The 25,241-nt window shown below is 40.2% G+C and overlaps 1 long non-coding RNA gene across 1 annotated transcript; it reads left to right on the forward strand.

Moving 5' to 3' along the window:
* The first annotated feature begins 4,361 nt into the window (after positions 1 to 4,361).
* On the forward strand, positions 4,362 to 5,269 carry LOC114910675 (uncharacterized). Its single transcript, XR_003797743.1, has 4 exons — positions 4,362 to 4,410; positions 4,526 to 4,561; positions 4,715 to 5,041; positions 5,128 to 5,269. It is a non-coding gene; the product is annotated as an uncharacterized LOC114910675 (long non-coding RNA).
* The last annotated feature ends 19,972 nt before the right edge of the window (positions 5,270 to 25,241 follow it).

Here is a 25,241-nt window from a genome sequence, read left to right on the forward strand (position 1 = left end):
CAGGACGCCAGTCCGCCGCAAGGCACCCCAAGCGGGACTCGAACCCCAGACCCACCGGAAAGCAGGATCTGGTCCAACCCACTGCGCCACCATGCCCCCCTCAATTCAATTCAATTCAATTCAATTCAATTCAATTCAATTCAATTTATTTTTATAGAGCGCTCATACACACACACACACACACACACACACACACACACACACACAAACACAACATTGTACTCTAAAAACAATATAAATGTCTATATCCTATAACACAGGAGGTTTGATCAGAACTGTTATATAGCTATGCAGTCCAAATGTCATTGGGCCTACTGCGTTTTCCTTTAACGTGACCATAAGTCTGAGAACAAGCATTTCAGGAATAAAATTTATCAATTAACATTTGAACAGAAACCAATGAAAAAGTTCGAACTTTTGTGTTGCCATTAGTTTAAACAGTGATTAAAAGATGATGATTAATGATTAAAAGAGATGCTTCAAAATAACACAAAACACAGTTTTTATGGCTGCATTCTACAAATCATTTTTTTACTGTGAGACGTTTTCAGCCATGTTGCCAAACCCATAGCTAATAATCAGAATCGAAACGTATCTTTCGCAATTGTGTTTATGGCTATATTAGTATATTGTCTGCATTATTTTAATAATTTTGATGATAGATAGATAGATAGATAGATACTTTACTGATATGCTAGTAGACTGGTAGAACATCTCCAGCAGCTTGCTACACACATCAAAGAACTTGAGCCTCTTAAAAAAGTAGTCTGCTCTGAATTTTTTTTGTACAGCGCTACTGTGTTGTCTGACCAGTCCAGTCCAGTTTGTTGTTTAAGTGTACCCCCAGGTACACCACCTCCACCTTCTCCTCATTTATGGTGACTGGTCTCCACCATGGTCCACCATCAACTCGTTTGTCATGCCGATGTTGAGGTGCAGATGGTTCTCCCCATACAACATTAAAAAGTCCTTCACCAATTTCCTATACTCTGATTCAATCTTTATCCTGAATCCTTTTTGATGCACGTCATGATGGAGGAGTCATCGAACAGCTTCTGAAGATGGCATGAGCTATACCACTATATATCAGTATTTCTTTATATTATATACATTACGATTTGATTAATCTAATACAAAATTCCTTTACTGTATTTCCATTTTTGACATATTTATTTACAGTATTGTATGTGGTAGGTTCTAGAATATTAGGGAAAATATTGTTTGTTGTAAGGGGCTGTGGTGGTGCAGCAGACTTGGCCAGGTCCTGTTGTGTGGTGGGTTTGGGATTCGAGTCCCGCTTGGGGTGCCTTGCGGCGGACTGGCGTCCTGTCCGGGGGGTGTCACCTCTTCTTCCAGCCTTGCACTCTGTGTTGCTGCGTTACGCTCCGGTTTGCCATGACCTCACTTGGGATAAGCGGTTTCAGACAGTCTGTGTGTTGTTTTTTTGTTCTTCAGTTTTTTCTTTTTAAATTTTTGTAATTTTAGTTGGCTAATAAATATATATATATATATATTTCTGTTTTCCGTACCTATTCATTTAAATTTGCCTTTCTATATCAAGGAGGGGGTTTGGCCTGTGTCTACTTTCTGCTGGATCTGGGGTTCAGGTCCCACTTGGGGTGCCCTCCGGCAGACTGGCATCATGCCCTGGATGTGTCCTCTCCCCCTGCACCCTGCGCTGCTGGGTTAGGCTCCTGTTCTCCGCGACCTCACTTTTGACAAGTGATGCCAGTCAATGTGTGTATGTATATCCCATCCTTTCTCAAAGAGTGAAAAAAATACCACTTGTGACATTAGTAGAAACTACTAATAGTAATTTAAAACTGGTTTGCCAAAAGTGCCAAAGGACACGAAGGGATAAAGTACCTCTCCTCCAAAGGCCGGTCCAGTTTAAAATGATCATCAGTGATCTACAGGATTAATGTCATGTTAGAAATGTGGTTTATTAGCACAGTTATACTAATAAAGAGAGGTCTTGTTGTCAGAGAGCCAGGAAAGAAACTTGATGAAGAACAGCCTACAGTGCCAATAGGTGTCATAAACTTACTGCACCACTAGAGGATGGTACTGTATGAGAGACACTACTTGAAAGAGTCATGGTTTTGGTCCTGCATGTTTGTAAATCCTCAGTTTGCCGTGAACCTTTGGTGTTGGGGAATAAAAGAAGTTTAGAAGACAAAAAAGCCACAAATCAGTTAATTGAATGTTAACACTTAATAATGAGCAATGACAAATAAATGCTTAATTAAGAATCAGTACAACTTTAGATATTTTCGCTTATCTTTACCAAATCAGACTTTTGTATAAACAAAACATTGTATTGAAGTATTAAAGCAAACACTTGGGCACACCCAGCTGTGAATCGTAGCGTGGGTGGCATGGTGGCACACTGAGTAGTGCTGCTGCCTCACAGCGCCTAGGTGGTGTTTGTGAACATGGGCTCAATCCCTGCTCAGTCTGTGTGGAGTTTGCATGTTCTCCTTGTGTCTGTGTGGGTTTTCTCTGGGTGCTCTGGTTTCCTCCCACAGTCCAAAGACATGCTGTTCAGGTCCCCCTTAGTGTGTGAGTATCACAGAGAAAGTGTGTTTCACTGGTGTGTGGATGAGTGACCTGTTGTAAGTAGTGTATCTAGTACTGTAAGTCACCTTGGTGAATAAGGTGTGTGGGCTAGTACACTACATAGTATGTGTTGTAAGTGGCTTTGGAGAAAAGCATTTGCTAAGTGAATAAATGTAAATATGCCATAAAAACTCCCAGCAAACCCTCCACCTCTCTTTTTGTCAAGTGGTGTTCCAGTAAGCAGGGAGTGAACATGGTGCGAGTCATTCAGTGGATTCTAGGTTCAAGTGGAATGTACATTAATCACCCACTGAAGTGCACAACCTTGTATATCTTCAGTAGGATTTATTTATGACAAAAATTGTCTACACACACACACACACACACACACACACACACACGCGCACACACACACATACACACAAACACACACCATCTGAACCACTTGTCCCATACAGGGTCGCAGGGAGCCGGAGCCTAACCCGGCAACACAGGACATAAGGCTGGAGGGGGAGGGGACACACCCAGGACAGGACACCAGTCCATCACAAGGCACCCCAAGCGGAACTCAAACTCCAGGCTCATCGGAGAGCAGGACCCAGTCCAACACACTGCGCCCCCCGAATAAGGCAAAAATAATAATAATAATTTGTAATGATTGACAGTATGTGGGTAGAGGGGTTGAAGGTGCAGTGCTAAGAATTCTTATCTATAGTATTCTGTACTCCCTTTTCCACGTGAAAATATTCCAAAAATTGGTCACAGATCTCATATAACACTGTTAAAATTAATTTTTAAAACATGAAACAGCCTAATTATGTCAGGCCTACTAAAAGCACCTCTCGGAGGTGAGGCCAGCACACATAAACATATTTAGATGAAGTAGAAATAGAAGGGGTCCACTACAGGGAAGCTGCAGAATTGCACCAGAGCATATATTCCTAAACCTGTGCTTGGTGCTGATTATCATTCCAAGACAAAAGTATTGACCCAGTTTTGTCCTCAACAATGTTTTTTCTGTTCCGGAGAATTCTGATCCTGGCTTCGACCCTGTTTGTCCTAAGACCACAGTTTATTCAGATCCCAAGTTCTCCATAAAGACTTTGACCCTGCCCATACCTGATCTTGATCCAGACTGTACACACAAAAATTTCCTTGGTCCTGACCTGTTTCTGCCAAATGACACCAATCTTGTTTTGTCCTTCTGTCATTAAAATCAGCACTTGGCTCCATCTGCAGCTCAGCCTCTGAGTGTTTAGAACAAATGATATTTAAATATAAAACTTTAAATATCTGAAATTTCTTTGATCATTTTATTGAATATTTGTTGAGGTATACAATTGTCTGGAAAATCTGAGAGTTGTTGACTTAAAGGAATTTGTTCCCTTTTCTTCTGAGAGCAACAAACAAAAAAAATCTAAATAAAAGAAACCCTCAACAAAGTCTGTGTTGCAGGGTTAAATTACTCTGAGTCCAGCTGACCTTAAAGCTGAACTTGTGGTTCATTAAAAATAAAAAAAAAAGAAACAGACACATGACTTTTAAATGCGGAAATAGTGACGAATTACTATTATTCATTTATTCTATACTTTCAGTTTTCGCATTTCATAAACTTTCCAGAATTTTCTAAAAAGAGATTTTGTTTTGAAAAAAATGCAATATACTTTTTTAAACTATTGCCAAATTAAAATGGTGCTATTTTGCACACCTGAAAGGTCAGTGATGAACATCCTTTTTTCGGTGCTCTAGTTTCCTGTGTATAAGAGAGGAAAATCCCTATTGTCCATATTCACTTAACTACAGTGAAACAGAGCGTAACCATGACTCTCTACATACTGCTTCTCACATTAAGTAAGTAATACTGCTTTTATTATACATTTTAGCTCAGTGGCTCACAAATAAAATGGATTTAAATGATATATCTCAGTGAATGATAACAGTAATGTTTTTTTTTAATATTTTGCAGCCTTATTGCAGGTTAAAGTAACCAGCACTTATTCAGGTATGTTGTCCTTTAAACACACACATACACTAACTGTATACATACATATATGTGTGTGTGTGTGTGTGTGTGTATGTATATATATATATGTCTGTATACAAGAACCTTTTGAGGATTGCCCATTCTCTCTAACACAATGCAATTTCTCTTCAGAAAATTACAAGGGACCAAACATGGCCCCAAAAATTATAGTAGCTGGAAAGATAAACATATTAGATGATGTGACAATACGCTGTGAATCCCAGAATGGAGATTTTTGTTACTTCTACAAAGACCCTGGAATAGTTCATTTCAAGACAGTGGAATATAACACACATTACAATCTTTGTCAGTTTCATATACCTGGAGAACACCTTGTGGAAAAGCTTTCTCTCGAGTCTGACACAGAGGTGTTTTTAAGTTGTGCTGTTGGATTGAACTCAACTGGACGAATACATCTCTCACAGCGCAGTGAGATGAAGAGGATGGTGGTATTGACAGGTCAGTCTTCATAACTGTTAAAATGTACATAAACTTCTATAATGACTTTTTCTTGACAAAATATCAATTGCATTTATTCTCCACAGATCCATTTGTAGTAAGGATTACAACGGAGAAAGACAACATCGCTATAGAGGAGTCTATACGAGTTCGATGTGAGGCACAAATAGGAACTCGGTGTCATTTGTACACCAGCCAGAGTGAAAGTCCAATAAGGACAGAAATTTTCCGGTCCAGAGTCTGTATGGTGTCTCTTACTGGAAAAGAGATGCTGGCAAAATCAGTTAACCAGAGTGAAGTAACAGAGATTGAACTGAGTTGTGCTGTTGAGCTAAAAAAGGACAATAATGAAGTGATCTCCTCAGCACGCAGTAAAAGAGTCAAAGTTATTGTGTCGGGTAAGTAATGAAATGAGAGACAATTAACCAGCGGAGTAAATTTTGGATAATTTTGTCATTTAACTATATATAATTGTATATATACACAGTGGGGGTGCGGTGGCGCAGTGGGTTGGACCACAGTCCTGCTCTCCGGTGGGTCTGGGGTTCAAGTCCTGCTTGGGGTGCCTTGTGACGGACTGGCGTCCCGTCCTGGGTGTGTCCCCTCCCCCTCTGGCCTTATGCCCTGTGTTACCGGGTAGGCTCTGGTTCCCCGTGACCCTGTATGGGACAAGCAGTTCTGAAAATGTGTGTGTGTGTGTGTGTGTGTGTGATAGTGAAGCAGTAAAAGTATGTATTTTGCATATTGACATTATTGGTAGAATAAAAGGAGTGAAATTTGTTTGTTGTTTCAAAGTGTGATAGTTACAGCTGCTGTCTTTGGATCAGAAGGTTGCAGGTTTGAATCTCACCTGCTGCTATAGTACACTTGAGCAAAGTACTAACCTTAAATTGCTCCAGTAAAAATTATCCAGCTGTATAAATTAATGAATAATTAGTTCAGCATTGCTTTGGATAAAAGTGTCAGCTCAGTGAATAGATTTACAGTCCAGTTCCCTTTTACATCTCCTGCAGGATGGGAGGTTAAAAACACACAACCACCATCCAGTAAGTAAAACATTATATTTTCTATTATTGTGAAGTTCATGTTTACTACTAATTCTCATCCAAAACCATTAATGTTTCTGCTGTTTGGGTGCTCAGTATTAAACAATTAAAGCTTAATGAGTTGATATGATTTGCCATGTTTTTTTTAATCTTACTCCAGCTGTGACACACCCTACGGTAGGAGGTGATGATAACAATAACAAGTCACACAGAGGTATCTGTGTCACTTTCTGACTATAACTTCACAACATGAATTCGATTTCTGAGTCTCATATAAATATTGAAAATTATTAGATATTTGTTAATATAATGTAATATCATAATAATCATACTGTTTTCCTGCTGGTTATCAGTACAATGATTATTCTGATATTCTTACAGCATCCTCAAAATGCAAAAATGGTTAATTCTTTACATTCCTCACAGGTTTGCTCTTTTGGTCACTAACTGCAGGATTGTCGCTGCTGATGGTGGCTGGAGTCCTAATCATACTCTACTTAAAATACAGTACGTTGTCATTCACAATTACAATAAACTATGTGGAAGTAGAAGTACTGTAAAAACACTTGCATTTTATGCTTTTAGTCATGTAACCACTGGAACTTCAGCTGAAAGGGGAAGTAAAATGCAATTATCAAGAAGATATGTAAACAGCTGGGGGTATCTCATGCTCAGTTGTCTATGTATTTTTTTCCATACTGACTAATCTGCATCTTCAAGCACTGCATGTAGCACACACACACACACACACACAGGGTGCAATGGCACAATGGATTGGACTGGGTCTTGCTCTCTAGTGGGTCTGGGATTCAAGTGCTGCTTGGGGTGCCTTGTGACAGACTGGTGTCCTGTCCTAGGTGTGTTCCCTCCCCCTCCAGCATTATGCCCTTTGTTGCCGGGTTAGGCTCTGGCTCCCTGCAATCCTCAATGGAAAAAGCGGTTCAGACAGTGTGTGTGTGGGTGTGTGAAGATATACATATATATATATATATAGAGAGAGAGAGAGAGAGAGAGAGAGAGTGTGTGCGTGTAACTGTTTCAGTACTACGGCCAATGAAAGCTAGTGTTTTCTGCAATATTGAAGTGTTTCATATTAATGAAGTCTTTAAAAAATAATCCTATATTTAGAGAAACCAAATTGAGAACTTAACTCCGGTTCACGTTTATTATGATACATTTTATTGCTGTTGTTACGATTGAGTGGTCATGATTGGATGGGAATATTATGATTGTGTGTTTCATTTCAGAAAATAACAACAACAATACTGAAAGGTAAGCTTTACTAAGTTTATGTATATGGTAAATCCTTTTATGTATTTGTTAACTTGTTTTTTTTTCTTTTGCCAAACTCATTTAGGACTGAACCCCAAGGTACTGACACAATTCAGCTTTGTAAGTCTGACAAATATCCAGCTGTCAGGCAAAAATCTTTATTTTTGAAAATATGTCTTAAAATATTCATAGAAATCTTATTTCACTAATTTATCTGGCTTTTTAAGATTCCATCATATCCCAGATTCCAATAGATCATTCACAAAATCACATGGTAAGTGCCAAACGAATACTGTCATGTAATAAATTACCATCTGCACAGTATTGTTATGGCTATAGCTCATCTTTACTGCTGGCCAGTCTCAGAGACATTCTGGCTTGCAGTCATTGCATTTAAACTCTTCTGCTGAATTTGCTTATTGGGTTGGTCTTTTTCTCCATAGCAGGAGGAACACCCAGCGACAGAGGTATGCTATGCTGCAGTGGTACGCCCTAAGACCCGGAAGCTGGATTCCAGTCCTGAAGATGAGTACTCCAATGTGGTATACTCTTGGTCACAGAGGCTGGATTTTCACCCCAAAACTCACTCCAGTGCAACGGTGGAGGGCAGATCTCATGAATAAGACCAATGCACAGTTTGCATTGAAGGGACATCAAATGAAGATGGATACCATGCTTGGCAGACACAGACAGTTAGTTGAAACTACTTCTCCCAGGGCAGGATGTGGACCATGTAAGATATCAAGATCAATGAGACATGTAGGCAACAGAGAATTAGCTGCACACTGTTTATGAATGTGTCTTTGCACAATAGCTGCTCTCTGAGCTGCAATAACCACATTTTCACTTCCTTTTTCCATTTGCATACTCATCATTGCTGCCTTAGTTTGAGCACAAGTTTCCTGAAAGACACCGAACATCGGTTATTAGGTGTGGTAAAGATGTTCTAGCCACACTCAACTACCTCTCATGTCACTTTCTGTTTTCTGCATTTAAAAATTACCATATTGTTCCACCATCCACTTATTTTTTTAAATTTCCTGCTTATCTATTTTAAAAGTTCTCAACATTTCTGTTTGCTGGAAATAGCTTTTTTCTTTTGTTTTCATGCCTTTTTTTATTACGAGGGTAGGTGGAAAAAGTATCTGCAATATTAAAAATCTAGTCAAACACAAATTCTTGCTGACACTTTTTGACTTACACTTACAATTTATTTGGCATTTTTATGTATTTAGAAGATACAGTATATAGTACAAATAGTTCCGTGGGAACTAAAGTTTTCAATCAAAAAAATGACTGTCCTATGTACAAGACGATGGGCATACAGACAATATTTTTAATGAGATTAATAATGACAACTTATATAAAAACTATGAAAGTAATGTTTACCTTTGTATCTTCCTTTTTTTTCTGTAATGTAGATACTCCTGAAAAATCAATTTTTTAAATGTTTTTTGACTCCTTTTATTTGAAAATGAGATTCATTGTAAGGGGGTGCGGTGGCGCCGCGGGTTGGACTGGGTCCTCCTCTCGGGTGGGTCTGGGGTTCAAGTCCCGCTGGGGGTGCCCTGTGATGGACTGGCGTCCTGTCCTGGGTGTGTCCCCTCCCCCTCCGGCCTTATGCCCTCAGTTGCCGGGTAGGCTCCGGTTCCCCACGACCCCGTATGGGACAAGTGTTTCAGAAATGAAATATTCATTGTAAACTTCACAGAAAACAGCACATTTCATTACCCAGTATCATATTCATAGCCTTTATAATAGAACTTCCACCCCATTAATTTTTAAAAAAAATCATTAATTCCAAGTTACAATATCAAGAAACAAAAATAAAAGAAAATAAATTTAGTATTAGATTTTTTTAAATACTGTTAAAAAATGTGTTGAAGGAAGTGAGAAGAAAATTTACAGCTTAAAACATTAAAACATAAAACTGCCACTCTGAATACAAGCACTAAATGACAGTCATGTCATCTTACTGTTGAATGGAAGGTTTTATCATCACCTCATCCTAAGGTCACATACAACAATTGAAATACACTGTCCAGTGAACAAGACACTACATTTACATTTATTTATGAGCTAATGCTTTTTCCAAAGAGACGTACAATGTTAATCTACCGAGAGTTGTTTACCCATTTATACAACCAAGTACTTTTAATGGAGCAATTTAGGGTAAGTACCTTGCTCAAGGGTCCTACAGTTAGAAGTGAGATTCAAACCTGCAACCTTTGGCATTGGAGCCAAACGCAACAGCTCTAATCACTACACTACCAGCTGCCCATTAGGTGCTAATGGGTTAATATTTTCATTGGAAATGTGAAAAAACTGCTTCATACATTTCATGTATTTTACAAAAAAGTGTTAAACTATGAAAACTTATCATGAGAGAGAACCTTGTATCTCTATGTGTCACACTGATAGTGGCCACCAAAGGAGAAGATGGGGAGGAAACAGAGACTTAAGTGAGTTGCCTTTCACAAACTGAAAGGAGGAAGGGAGAAGTTATTTTGAAAGCACAAATGAAAAGTCATGTCTTTCAGAATCGTGCTGTCCCACAGGCCAGCCAAATGCAATTTATACTCAAACATTGCCATGCCTACGCTTTCCCATCATTGTGCCTTGCTGATTACTGAGAAACAACAGTGCATAAGATGTTGCAGCAGCAACACAACGGTGTAAAATACACAACCAAATTATTCGGTGATGCTTTTTTCCCTCAGAACGCTCCTCACACACACAGCTTAATGGAATTTAAGATTCAAATTTGTTGTGTAAACAATGAAAGACTTCTAATTGGAACTTGTGTTTTTCTCAACTTAGGAAAAAACTGAACATTTTCTTAAAATTTTAATTTTTTTTTCTGTGTTAAATTAAACTAGATTACAGGAAACAGATACAAAATACAGTTATTCATATTATACATACATATTATATTGGCTAATTATGAAAATGTTTAGCTGGGTTGATCACTTGTGCTGTTCATGTCAACCTTTCTAGGTTTTACTGTGGATTGAGGCAGCACTTGGATCATTCTTTCTGCAAGAATATGTTAATAATATTTATGACTTCATATTTTTATGCTCTTTGCTGTATATGTATGTATCTAACATGCATGTGACTTTGAATAAAAGCATCTACTAAATGAATAAATATGCCAATGTGAAAAAACAGAGAAGGCTTATCAATAGTAAATGCATTTATATTCTCATGTTCATATTTTTAGAAAGTGGCTGGAAATTGTGACAAGCTTGATTTCAATCAAAAGCCAACACCATTTGAACATCAGTATTCTGGGTTTTAAATCTATAAAAGTCAGAGAAAAGCTGCCCTGCACCATCACACCTATAAAAATATAAATATGGGTTTTTTTTCTTACAATGAAATGTGCAAATAGCTCTCACCTGAAAAAAACATGGAAGATCCATTCAGAACTTTCCAGAAGCTGGAAATGGCCATTTGTGTGTATAAATACGGAGACCACAAATGCCATGAAGAAGAGATCACACATTCATCAAAACAGTATTACAATCCAAAAACTGGATGGGAAACAGAGGCAAAGGATCACCGGCATCTATATAGAGACTGGGTACCAGTGCCACATCCTTCCAGTGTATATCCTGCATCTTCCAGGCTGGACATGTTAATCAAACATGATAGCGGCGTACTCCGAATTCTGTCCAAGCATCCTGTGCGACTCTTCCCTGTGATCTCTGTGTCTCACTGCGGCATAACAAACTTCATCAGAAGCTGGGTTATTCTGGGAAAAGATATAGCATAAAAAAACATTTACACATAAGTTGCATTCTTATTTAACTGCACTTTAGTGCTGCAGAATCTGAACTGTATTCAGAGCCCATTTGAATAACTTGTTTCCACCTTTGGCCTGGTGTGGTTCGCTGGCTTGGTGCGGTCCGCCGGCTTCTTTTCCTTTTTCCTATTGGGGGTACTCATAACGGTGCTGTCTGTTCAAATACATTTATCATTAGCAGATTGCTACATTGCGTTAATATATATTGATATTACGGAATGAATTAGCTAGCACCACTAAACTTACAGATGATTGTGTCCTCACTGTTATGAGGGTCATGTTGGGGTGTCTTAATACTGCAGGCAGGAACAGACAAGATATTCAGACAAAGGCTTTGAACATGCATTCATAATGATTAAATATGTATGAAGGACAGGAGTCTTACTTTTCACTAACATCTTGCACACGTCCTGAAAAGGAGGAAGAAGATTCATGAAAAGAGCTAATGCAAAACACATATGGTTATTAAAAGTGATGCAGTTGTTATACTCCTATGATATAGCATTCTCATGGTGGTCCACGTACTTCGTCGCCAGCACAGGAAGCAAATGACAAGCAGGATAACCAGAAGACTGCCAGTTATCAAGCTTACATACAGCATTGTCCTATGTCCTGCCATGCAGAACAGAGAAATGTCTGTTTAGATCGATTAATTACTTCACAACCTGCTGAACAATTAAATTAAGTATGCTGATGGAATTAATTTTTCAGCATGAATTGCACTTTCAGCTTCTAGTAACATTTGCTACAGATTACCATGACTGCATGGAGAGTTTCCTACCAAAATGTCAGGGATTACTGACTACTGTCAGCACTATCAGACAACTATTCAAAATGCAGCAGCAAAAATGAACTGAACACAAAATGAACAGGCATAAGAAAAATATTTTCAATAATATCTACCTTTGTCCATGCTGTAAGTAGTGATGTTGATGCTGAAACAGAAAAACATGTGAAAGCTATAAAAAAGTTGTGACAACATTAGAAGCTGATTCTGTAAATGAACTGCAGTGTTGTAGGAGTCAGTCGTAAACAGAGTCATTACACACTTGCAGTAGTATTGGAAGCTTTTGGTGTTTCCAAATCTGCAGAATATAACTGCTCATGTAAAATTATACTTAACTTCACATTGTAGAAATCTTCAAAAAATAAACTTTAAAAGTATTTCATGGGTTTTCTAATACTGATCTGAAGTAAAGCAGAAGTGAAACTACCAGAGAAAATATTTATTTGCCAAGAAATGTAATTTCTCTTTTTCATGCAGTGAGTCCCTGTGACTGTATACTTACTAAGGACAGCAGGGGATGGAATAAATAAGTATGGCTTATTACATCATATTTTTATGTCTGTAAGAATCATGTCTTTGTAAAAGAAATTATTGAAAGAAAAATGTATGCATATATAGTTCAAGCAGTGTGTTCTTCAGGGCTGATGCTAAACCTTTAAGTAGATTATATTTATCTATTCAGTTGATGTTCTTCAAAGTAATTTTTAATTTGAAGCTTCTGAGTTTTTACAATAAGATACCTATTCATACAGCAGGGTAATTTTTACTAGAGCACTTTAGGGTTATGTACTTTGCTCAGGGGTACTACAGCAAGGGGTGAAACTTGAAACTGCAAACTCCAAGGACACAGGTAGGAGCACTAACCTCCACAGGTAACATAATGCTAGAGTTGTGGTTTATGAGAGACATGACCATCAACTGAACTCTGATCAATGTCTTAGACTTTTAACAGGAACCTGTTAGATAGCATCAAAATTCATATGATTTTCAAAACACAGTCCAATTGAATTTATTTATCTGACTCTTTCCTACATAGTGATTTTAGTGCCTTTATAGAGTTTAGTAATTTTCAATGGATTAGTACTAAATCAATACATTTATTAAAACTAAAACATGGAATTACTTCTATTTTTTCTTCTTCAGTTACAGCAAGAGAGAGAAAAAAAAGAAAATACTATGTACTCGAAGAATGACACCTCACATAACAAGCAGATATATTTTGGTCAAGCATTTGCTCGGAATAACAGTTTTCTGAGACTGAGGGGCTGGATCCAAAAAAACATCCTACTGTTGCAATTCGAAAAGAAGCTGAATGATCATGATCAGTGTTAATGCACTAGCTTTGCTGTATGACCCTAATGCTGTAGCATTACCCGTATCTCAAAAAAATTACATATCACAAAAGTTAAAGTAACCATGACACTTACAGGCTGCAAGGTAGAGCCTGAGCTCAGCAATGATGGCAGGCTAAGGCTGAGGAGGTGGGCTGGACCGATGGAAAGAAACAGAGGAAACCAATCTGAAGTGAAGCAGAAGTGAAACTACCAGAGAAAACATTTATTGCCAAGAAATGTAATTTCTCTTTTTTGTGCAGCGAGTCCCTGTGAGTCTATACTTACTAAGGACAGCAGGGGATGGAAAAGAAGAAGGTTCTGCGGCTGGGAGAACTGAAGTGAGATGGCTGCTCATATCTCAGCATCATGTCAGCACAAATCGTACATGCGACAGCACAGTCCATCCCCCTGCTCTGCAATCCCCACCTCCAAGCTATGAAACTGTGAATGTCACAGGTCCAGTTGAACAGAGACAAAAAAAAAGACTGAAATAGCAGAAGCATCTGGAGAGTGAGAAGGAGCAGAAACTCGTTACAGCTTTTGGGTTCAAGTCTCTGAGCACAATAATGTGTGTTGCAGTCAAAACTGATTTTATTCTGATGTATTGCTCCTAGAGAGACAAGGAATATCACACACTGTTAGAATGGTAAAGCACCTAAAGAAGAAACAAATAAAAAGCAGTCAACTCAAGGACTACATTCCAGGATGGATGCTATGGACACATCTGGAAAAAAAAAAAAAAAAAGAATGTTTCTCCTTCAGGTTTTTCCTTCTAGTTTTATTGGTTCCCCATCAAATGGTAAAAGTCTTGACGACCACCTGGGACAACAGCACACTTAGCCCCAGTTGATTTGTTGACCTGCTCCCATTCCTAAAAAAAGAGCTGAGGTCACGTAGGTGGTTTGCGGATTCTTAATGGGCGCTTTACTGCTTTTTTGTAAGGTCTGACTAGCGACGCGCATTCACTGGCCAGTTTCCCAAGTTCTGCTCCAGTCCAGCATTCCCGTCCAGGTCTTGTACTCCACCTCAGTCCATGTCTCGTCTCGGTGCAGTCTTGTGCACGTAAACTCATTTCACATACTGTTAGAACTCTCTGTGGTCGCGTTGTTCTGTGCTCATCATTTCACCCATGCTATTAGTTTCTTAATTCGCACTGTGCACTTTGTACAATCTGCTATTGAGGTTATTGTACTTTACATCCGTGTCCATTTCACGTCTGAACAACATTGCTTGCGCAAATAAACAGTTTGAAAAAGTCATCTGACCAAATGCATGAGCATATCTAAGCACTACGATGGAAGCATAATTCGGAGAAGACTCACGTATAAAAGGAATAAACAACTGATGCAAGATTGCCAATCCTTAATCAGCGGTCTATTGTTAATTCCTAGGGAACCTTAGTCACTCACCTGTTTCCTGTGTCTTGTTTGATAAGTGTTTATGTTTTAGTGCCTAGCCTGTCTGCTCCTGGTTCAGAGCTCCAGTCAGGTATTTCGTCATACCCGTATTCAAGTCTCCCTGACAGATTCGTGGTTCACTTTTCATCTCAGTAGAATGCACTGTTTGTCCTGTGTTCTTTGTTTTATCTTTACCCTGTACTTTACTGTTTACACTGTGTACTTATAAATGCGCTTTGCACGTGGGGTCATATATTTTTACGTTCGTGTCCGGACATTACAGCAACTCGTCAGTTTTGTTCTGCCAGTTCGCACGCGACAACTTGAACCGAGGAGGAGTGAAATAAATTGATAGAAACAACTTGAGAATTTCGATTAATCAAAAGCTGATTCAGTAGTTGGCCTGGATCAAAAAGCTGAGTTTTATCAAGTGAAAGTCTGCAAGATGGAAATCCAGAATAGATGCAATAATTGAAAAACCGTAGGGATGCTGAAGGGAGTACTTCTTTTGCAATAGAACAAGTTCTTTTCCTGCCTGTTTGTGGTTGGATTCTCCTCCAACTGGGTTTTTTTTTTCTTCCCCCTACAGATACTCTACCAGTCACACACAATCACACTGGATTGATTTTAGTGCTGCTCCACTAACGGAGACATTGCAAGAGCTACAGTGAAAGAGCACGTATCCATCTGGGTTCTCTTTTGTGATTCTGTACCAATTCAACATTCAACAAAGATATAATGTAATCAGCACTGTGTATCTTAAGGCTCTGTTGTTGCCATAAACCATGTGCAGAGTTTCACTGATGCATTAAGACATGGGAGTGTGGAAAAAAAATACCGAACAAGAAGACACAGACCTTGGACAAATGCTGAATAAAGCCAAGGTGGGACTTAAACACAAAGTAATCAAAGACGATGGACGTAGCACTGTCCATAGCGAGATTTGTATGGAAACTCTGTGATGGCTCCAGGAGACAGTGCTAATGCTATTGTTTTCTAAATCTGTATTGAGCTTATTGTGGTCAGGAGCAGTTTCTTGCGGTAAGACCACCTCCGGTGGGTGTGACAGTGTATGCACTTCAGCCAAATGCAAAATTTTGTTTCTTTTGCCAAGTCCTGCTTAGATGGTGATTAATGACAGGGAAAAAAAAATCACTTTTTGATAGCCCAGAGCTGGCAACTGTAGTTCTCACAATTTTGGAAGACTGAGAAATCCTCATATAAGTATCTCAAAGATCTGAATTTCTTTCCATTTCTTTTTTCGTTTTAAATTGAGTTCTGTGCACATTAACTTATTGCAGCAATTTAAGTACCAGTGTTATATGGTTGTACTTCCTAGGTCTTGTAACTATTCTGGCAGCAGCATTCTGTATTAACTATAACCTGGGTACAGTCTGGTATGGATGGCCTAACAACAGAGTATTAGACTAGTGCAAACTACTCAAAACAAAAGCATGAACCAGTTTCTCAGCATGGCTGCCTACATAAAAATTAGCCTTAATTAAGCCATATTTCTTAACTGAGACAGAAACATGAGACACAAATAACAGCTTTCAGTCCAACAAAACACCCAAGTTACTTCACATACACACACATTGGCTGAAATCGCTCGTCCCAAGTGGGGTCGCAGAAAACCGGAGCCTAACCTGGCAACACAGGGCACAAGTCCAGAGGGGGAGGGGACACACCCAGGACAGGATGCCAGTCCGTCGCACGGCACCCCAAGCAGGACTCAAAATATTTTAACACCACTACCCACCACAAGTACCTCTGTTTTACTGGTGCTAACTTAGTCACCATCAGAGTGGTGTGGAATACCAGGCCTCTCATTAACTGTACTAGTGCCTGCAAAGGCTGACACCAAGTTCAACAGCACAGAAGCATTGGGACTGTCACGACCCCATCTGCCAGCACATCGGCGACACCTGCTGCTCCCTAATGGGATAGCAGATAAAAGGCAACACCAATGGGTCCTCAATGCGGAACCTTAGTATTGAGTGACTGGTGTGGCCTGCTTAACCCATGTTTACTACATCACCCTTTGGATTACCGACTTTCTGCCTGTTTCCTTCTCGACCTTGATTCCTGTCTTGTCCTTTCAACAACGTTTGCCGATCACCAGACCCTCGCCTGTCCGTTGACCATTCTCTTGCCTGCTCCCTGTTTTCCAATAAAAAGGAAAACTCAATCTGCGCTTGTACCTTCCTGAGTCCCACCGCCATGACAGGGACACAGAGTCCAACAAGCTTTCTATCTCTCTAACAAATCACATTCTTTATTGACCCTTCTAATCTCTAACTTTCTGCACCAAGTGATTATTTGCTATGCATTTTGAGTAAATGAGATTAACAATTTCATCAGATGCAACTAAGCAACACAAATTAAATAATGGTTGATGGTATTGGAAGCTACATGTGACTACAGCCCAGATATTTTCTGATCAGTAATTACCTCCCCAATTTATGCAAAGTTAAGTACATTTCTGCACAGAAATGTTTTTCATGTCCAGTCCTGATGACCCAACAGACTACACCTTTTGCTAAAACTCAAGCTCCAACTAGTCAACAGGTTGAAAACCAGATGACTAAATCAGTAACATCTTTTGGGAACTGGAATTTAACAAAAATTTTTATCCTGAGAATGGGACCAGATAATCAATTCTCTTGTAGTTGTTAATAAATGCATCTTTACCTTGTGTACAGCCACCATTGAATCCTTTTCCTCAATGGGTGCTTCCTTCTTCTCCTACTCTGGAGGAGACTTCTTCCCAAACCTGTTCAGAGGGGCAACCATCTATCATCTTGACTGAGGTTTTCTTGGTCTCCTGAACTGAATTTAGTTGTTAACCTTTACCCTCACTCCATGCTGTTGTGATCGTCACTGGGGAGCCTTTGCCTGTACTGCTCTTTCCTGTCTCTGCTGTTATCTTTGAGCCTTGACATCTAGCCTTGCCCTTAATTTTTATTTATTTATTTATTTTTTTGCATCTGCTAATAGTGTATTTGTTAATGCTAGTGTTCAAATTGTGTGTATTTTTTTCATGTAGGAAGGATTTTGCTGAAATCTGTACATCTGTTACTGAAAAAAGATAAGTTGCAAAAAACCTACAATAAGTAAAAATAGACAGCACAAGAAGAATTGTGTTCTCTGAGAAATCCACAAGACGTTCAAGTTACTGTGTGAGAGAATAGTTTATGCTGGCTATTTGGTCTTGGGCTGCAGAAGTCATGTACAAGTGGCTACTTTGAGCCGAGATGTTCTGGCTCCATCTTCTTTTTACCCTATTTCCCTGTCCCTTGTGATATATCCATGTTCTGTCTTTCTTCTGTTGTCATACACATGAATGTCCTCATACTAAGCACAATGTTTTTGAAACTATCTTCATTTTAATAACTAAGTTATGTTATGCTAAAACTTTTGACTCAATCACACCAATCCTTACCACCAGTGGTAAAGCGTATAGAATGTGTGAAGAACTTGGGTGTTTTGTTGGACGGAAGCCTCTCAGTTCTATCTCATATGGCTACATTGACTAGGTTCTGTTCCTTCACTTGAGAAACAAAGCTAAACTAAGGTGATTCCTGTGTAGGCAAGATGCTGAAAAACTGGTTCATGCTTTTGTTTCAAGTAGGCTGAACTATTGTAATGCTTTGTTATCGGTCTGTCCATACCAGACTGCATCCAAGGCTACAGTTGGTACAAAATACTGCTGCGAGAATTGTTACTAGAATAAGAAAATATGATGATAAAACACTGGTATTTAAATCAGTGCATTGATTTCCAGTTACGTTTAGAGTTGATTATAAAATCTTCTTTCTGACCTATAAGGCACTAAATGGCATTGCTCTGGCTTACCTTTATGAGATTATTGATTATTATATTCCAAGATGGAATATAATCCTCCTCCTCCTGGGAAGAGTTCGGTGAGGCCATGGAGGAAGACTTTCGGTCGGCCTCAAAGAGATTCTGGCAAACCGTCCGGTGACTCAGAGGGGGGAAGCAGTGTTCCGCCAACACTGTTTACAGTGGAAGTGGTGCGCTGCTGACCTCAACTGAGGATGTCCTCGGGCGGTGGAAGGAGTACTTTGAGCATCTCCTCAATCCCTCCGACACGCCTTCCGTAGAGGAAGCTGAGGCCGGGGACTCGGAGGGGACTCGTCCATTACCCTGGCTGAAGTTGCTGAGGTAGTCAAAAAACTCCTCGGTGACAAGGCTCCGGGGGTGGATGAGATCCGCCCCGAGTTTCTCAAGTCTCTGGATGTTGTGGGGCTGTCTTGGCTGACACGCCTCTGCAGCATTGCGTGGAGCTCGGGAACGGTGCCTCTGGACTGGCAGACCGGGGTGGTGGTCCCTCTTTTTAAGAAAGGGGACCGGAGATTGTGTTCCAACTATAGGGGGATCACACTCCTTAGCCTCCCTGGGAAAGTCTATGCCGGGGTACTGGAAAGGAGAATCCGACCGATAGTCGAACCTCGGATTCAGGAAGAGCAATGCGGTTTTCGCCCTGGCCGTGGAACACTGGACCAGCTCTATACCCTCACTAGGGTGTTGGAGGGTTCGTGGGAGTTTGCCCAACCAGTCCATATGTGTTTTGTGGACCCGGAGAAGGCATTCCACCGTGTCCCTTGTGGCATCCTGTGGGAGGTACTTCGGGATTATGGGGTTTGGGGCTCGCTGCTACGGGCTGTTCATTCCCCGTACGACCGGAGCAGAAGCTTGGTTCGCATTGCCGGCAGTAAGTCAGACCTGTCCCCGGTGCATGTTGGACTCTGCCAGGGCTGCCCTTTGTCACCGATTCTGTTCATTATCTTCATGGACAGAATTTCTAGGCACAGCCAGGGAACGGAGGGTGTCTGTTTTGGTGGAGGCAGGATCTCTTCTCTGCTTTTTGCGGACGATGTGGTCCTGTTGGCTTCATCGAATCAAGACTTATAGCGTGCGCTGGAAATGTTTGCAGTCGAGTGCAAAGCGGTGGGGATGAGAATCAGCACCTCCAAATCCGAGACCATGGCCCTCAGTCGGAAAAAGGTGGATTGCCCCCTCCGGGTTAGGGGGGAATTGCTCCCTCAAGTGGAGGAGTTTAAGTATCTCGGGGTCTTGTTCACGAGTGAGGGAAAAATGGAGCGGCAGGTTGACAGACGGATCGGTGCGGCGTCCGCAGTAATGCGGTCATTGTACCGGTCTGTTGCGGTGAAGGAGCTGAGTCGTAAGGCGAAGCTCTCAATTTAACGGTTGATCTACGTTCCTACCCTCACCTATGGTCATGAACTCTGGATCATGACCAAAAGAATGAGATCGCGGATACAAGCGGCAGAAATGAGTTTACTCCGCAGAGTGGCTGGGCGCACCCTTAGGGATAGGGTGAGGAGCTCAGTCACCCAGGAGGAGTTCGGAGTAGAGCCGCTGCTCCTCCGCATCGAGAGGAGCCAGTTGAGGTGGCTCGGGCATCTGTTCCGGATGCCTCCTGGACACCTCCCTGGGGATGTGTTCCGGGCATGTCCCACTGGGAGGAGGCCTCGGGGCAGACCCAGGACACGTTGGAGAGACTACGTCTCCCAGCTGGCCTGGGAACGCCTTGGGGTTCCCCCAGAGGAGCTGGAGGAGGTTTGCGGAGAGAGGGAAGTTTGAGGGGCTCTGCTTAGACTGCTGCCCCCGCGACCCGGTCCCGGATAAGCGGAGGAAGATGGATGGATGGATGGATGGATATTCCAAGATGGTGTCTTCATTCATTGGATGTGGGTTACCTTAAAGTACCTCTGATCAATAATATCTCAATAGGAGGGTGTACTTTTAGCAATAGAGCACCTGAACTGTGGAATAGTCTACCAGTTACTGTCTGAAATGTCTCATCTGTCTAAGCCTTTAAATCCTGGTTAAAGACATGTTCACTCAGGCATATTAATAACCAGTGAAATTCTTGTTGGCTTGGCTTTTTCCATCTGTATTAACCTCTCTAATCTCATTAAGTTATTTGCTAACAATTTCTTTCTTGTTGACCATTGTTACCATGTGATAAGACTTGAGGAGGCCAGCCAACCATAATACATTTATTTATTTATCTGACACTTTTCTCCAAAGCAACTTACAATTATTTACCCATTTATACAGCTGGGTAATTTTACTGGAGCAATTGAGGGTAAGTGCCTTGCTTAAGGATTCTACAGCCAGAGGTGAGGCTCAAACCTGTGAGTCTAAAGGCAGTTGTTCTAACCACAACAGTACAGGCTGTACCAGCATCCCCTGCTGAATGTAACTGATGCCTGCCTGCCATGATGGATGAGACATACCTGTGTGAACTAGGACATCAAGTTAACACTAAGATACAATGTCATTATTTATTGTAGCTTGAATTAAGTCTTTAAAATCTAGAATGCCCAGGAGCGGTGGGCAGCCACTGGCACTTTGAGCTGCAGAAATCTTTTCTACCCTTGACTTTCATTTGGGAGTTTTTTGTCCTTCCCTTCATGGCCAGTAGGCATACTTATAGCTTTAATAACTGCATGGATAATGTATTACTCTAGTATAGTCAACAGTTTTATTTGTTTGTCTTATCCCTTTGTTCAGCATTCTGTGTCACTGTGAGAAGAGTGCTTTATAAAAATGAATTGAATGTTGTGTAAATGTGACCAATGACAAGTTGTTTGTGGCTTACGCTGACTCCAAATGTATTTAAGGAGAGAATGCTTTTGTTCAGGAAGCTCTGTTTCCCCAGCACTCGTTTGAATGCTGAACTGCTTTCCAATGATCAGTTGAATAAAAATGAATTACTTTTATTTGTTGGAAAAACCTGACAGCAGTGTGTTTGTAATCAGATTTATGTATTTTTCAGGTGTTTCTCTCCAAGATGATGGACAACTCATAGTAAGGAAAAAAACATTTTCTAAATAGATGAATGGCTCTTTACACACATTCAATTTTCTCTGAGATTTGGGGGAAAAACATCTGCTAAATGAGTAAATAGAAATATTTTCTTTCCATTAACTAAATATTTACAGCTGGCAGGACGATTTTTCTTCAAAGTCTGACCCTTGTGTTTCTAAAGGCAAATGAATTTTGGTGGTAATGCAACTAGCATGTGATGTGCTCATTATACTGCCTTGTATACCATTTCTGAAGCAGGTAACAAGAAACAACAGATAGGCAAAGGAAACATGACCACATAGTTCAGAGTTCATCTCTTGGGACAACAGCTGCTCAATTCTTCTTCACAATGAATTTGGACTACTTTCGTATGTATAAACATTTCATTCTCGTTAACTGTTGTTGAGTCATTGTCAGTTCTTGGTGACCACATAAACAGGGCATTTCCGGATTGTTCTGTCCTCAATTTGTATCCTCAGACTGGAGAGGGTGGATCCTATTGTCACAGTGATTGAGTCCATTTTGCTGGTTTCTTTTTGTGCTTTTCTTCTTTGTTCTCTTACTTATCACTAAGAGAATCCCCTGTTTGTGTCTAAAGCATGATCATCTCATTTTCACCATTTGTCCTTTTTTGACTTGATCATTGTACATACAGGCAGTAATTGTTCAGATATGACAGATCGAGGTAAACCACACTAAAGATAATCAATTAAAATCACTAGCACTTGGATCATGCTTGCTGTTAGGTTCTGTATGCTTTATACCTTGTTTTAAAACTTTTATTTTTATGTATTTGCTGTATTTTTTTGCTTTTAACCTGTTGGCCACTTTAAATAAATGCATCTAATAAATGTAAAAGTGAAAAAATACTAGGTAAGTCTGTGCATTCTGTGCATATCAATAATAAACATACACTCATTTTCAGTTGCTGATCCTTTTGCAAACTGGGTGAAAACAAACTGACAAGTGTGGTTTCATTCAAAAACCAACACTGCTTAAAACACACTATTCTTGGTGTTTGATGTCTAAAAGCCATGCAACTATAAATATTGATTTTCTCTTACAATGGAACATGTACAAAGGAACTCTCACCTTATTCAAAATGCAAGCCTATTTAAAACCAGTATTCTTTGTGTTAAATTTGTAAAAGTCATGCAACAATAAATGTGGTTTTTGTTATTTTAGACAACCACTGCAAAGAAGCTCTCACTTGCATATGTCTGGTAGAACCAAGCAGAACTTTCCAGAAGCTTGTGGTGCAAAAATGGAGATCACAAATGTCATGAAGAGATAAAACAATCATCACAACAATATTAGAATCCAAGATTTGATAGAAGATCGAGGCAAACGAATCACTGGCTTTCATAAAGAGACTGAGTATTACTCCCACTTCCTTTCCGGGACATTTCCTGTAGTTCCGAGGCTTGACCTATCAAAGACAATGGCAGCATACTCCGAACCCTGTCCACACCTGATCCTGTGAGGCGCTTCCCTGTGATCTCTGTGTTTCACCGAGGCATAACAAACTTCATTGGAATCTGGGTTCTGTAGTGAGAGGATAAAAAATAATGAAAAAAATATTGTTTTTAAATATCAGTGAACCTGACACTCCATCATCCAGTAAAGAACTGTATTTAATTGCTGGGAAATTTTAACTGACAAATCAGATCCTATTTGATAATGTTTGTCCACCTTTGACTCAGTGCTGTCCATCGTGATGCAGTTCGTCTTTTCCCTATTAGGGACACCAGCAATGTTGCTGTCTGTTAAATGGCATTCATAAGATACAGATTATTACATTAAATATCAAATAGGGTACTGGAATGGCCACAGATATTAAAAAAAATGAATGTGTCTGCATGACTAAACTTACACATGGCCACACCCTCATTGTCATGAGGGTCACACTGGGGTGTCTCGGAACTACTGACAGGACACAGAGAGAACAATCAGAAAATGGTTATGAACATGTGCTCATATTCATTAAATGTGTATGAAGGACAGGAGGCTTACTTTTCCCTGGCATTTGGAACACATCCTGAACAAGAAAAAGGAAATTCATTGAAAAAGCAAATGTAAAACACACTTATGGTTATTAAAAGTGATACAGCTGTTATACTGCCACAACAGAGAGTCCTTATGATGGTCCACGTACTTTGTCGGCAGCACAGAATGCAGAGGATGACCAGGATAAAAATGAAGATGCCAATTATCAACCATGTGTGGGTGGTGTAGTTAGTAAATAGCTGACCTGGGAAAAATGATGGTGAGAGATGTGGATGAAGACAGTTTTTGGTTCCCTCTTCAATGGTCATTTAACTGTTCTTTCATGAGTATGAGACTCGGAGGCAGATCTCACTCTGATACAGCATTACACAGTTACACTTACTTATTTAGCTGACACTCTTCTCGAAAGCAGCTTACCCTGCTAAAATACTCACAGCTATTCACTGATCAGTTGAGCTGGGTAGGTTTTAAAGGAACAATTCAAGGTAAGCACATTGACTGAAGCTATTACAAGATATGAGATTCAAACCTCCAACCGGAAACCTTCTATTACGAAGAAGGCAGCTCTAACCTGTATGATATACCTACACTGATGAAAAGATGTTGTTCAGTTTTTAAACACTTATTTTCACCTATACAGAACATTAAATTATCATTCTATATCTTTTAATTAATGTACATCCTGCCAATTAAATAAAATTAACTTACAGTGATTAAAAAAAAAAATTCTATCATTAAGAGTGTCCTACCAAAGAAATACTGCCAGGAGTTATTGGACTCTTGACCTGGAGGACATGAAAGGATGGAGTATCAGCATCAGAATTTCTATCACTGATTCAAAGAACAGCAACAAAAAATTAAATGAAATATATGTTCATAATCACAGGGGGTGCGGTGGCGCAGTGGGTTGGACCGCAGTCCTGCTCTCCGGTGGGTCTGGGGTTCGAGTCCCACTTGGGGTGCCTTGTGACGGACTGGCGTCCCGTCCTAGGTGTGTCCCCTCCCCCTCCGGCCTTACGCCCTGTGTTGCCGGGTAGGCTCCGGTTCCCCGTGACCCCATACGGGACAAGCGATTCTGAAAATGTGTGTGTGTTCATAATCACATAGTAATGTGCATGTGCAGATGAAAAATATAACTACAGAGATATTTATCCTTTTATGTGATACCTGTTGGCACTGGTGCTTAAATAAAACATGTAACAGCTTTATTGCAACCAGCTTTATTGCAATTCCATTAGAAAACCAACCAGTGTCTACAACCACTTGTCCCAAGCAGGGTCGTGGCAAAGCAGAGCCTACCTGGCAATAACAGGGAGCAGAGCCGAGGGGGGAGGGGACACACCCTGGACGGGTCGCTCAAACCTCAGACCCACCACACAGCGGACACTGGCCAAACCTGCCCCGCCACTGCCCCCCCCCCATTAAAAAAACTACTTTTGTATAAGAGTTAGAGTCGTGTGGAGGTCAATACTGAATGGAGTCATTACTCACTTTTAGTGGTATTGTAACCTTCTGATGTTCCTAAATCTATAGGGCACAAGAAATCACATGGAATTACATATTACTTATAAAGCCGTATATAAATATACACTTAAAACATCTTGCTCCTTTAGGACTGAAATTAATCATTTACTTGCTTTTGTCATCTTTTTGGCACCTGACTATAAACACTGATCAATATTGACACA

Source organism: Scleropages formosus, chromosome 6 (genome assembly GCF_900964775.1).
Source record: "Scleropages formosus chromosome 6, fSclFor1.1, whole genome shotgun sequence".
NCBI classification, from domain to species: Eukaryota; Metazoa; Chordata; class Actinopteri; order Osteoglossiformes; family Osteoglossidae; genus Scleropages; species Scleropages formosus.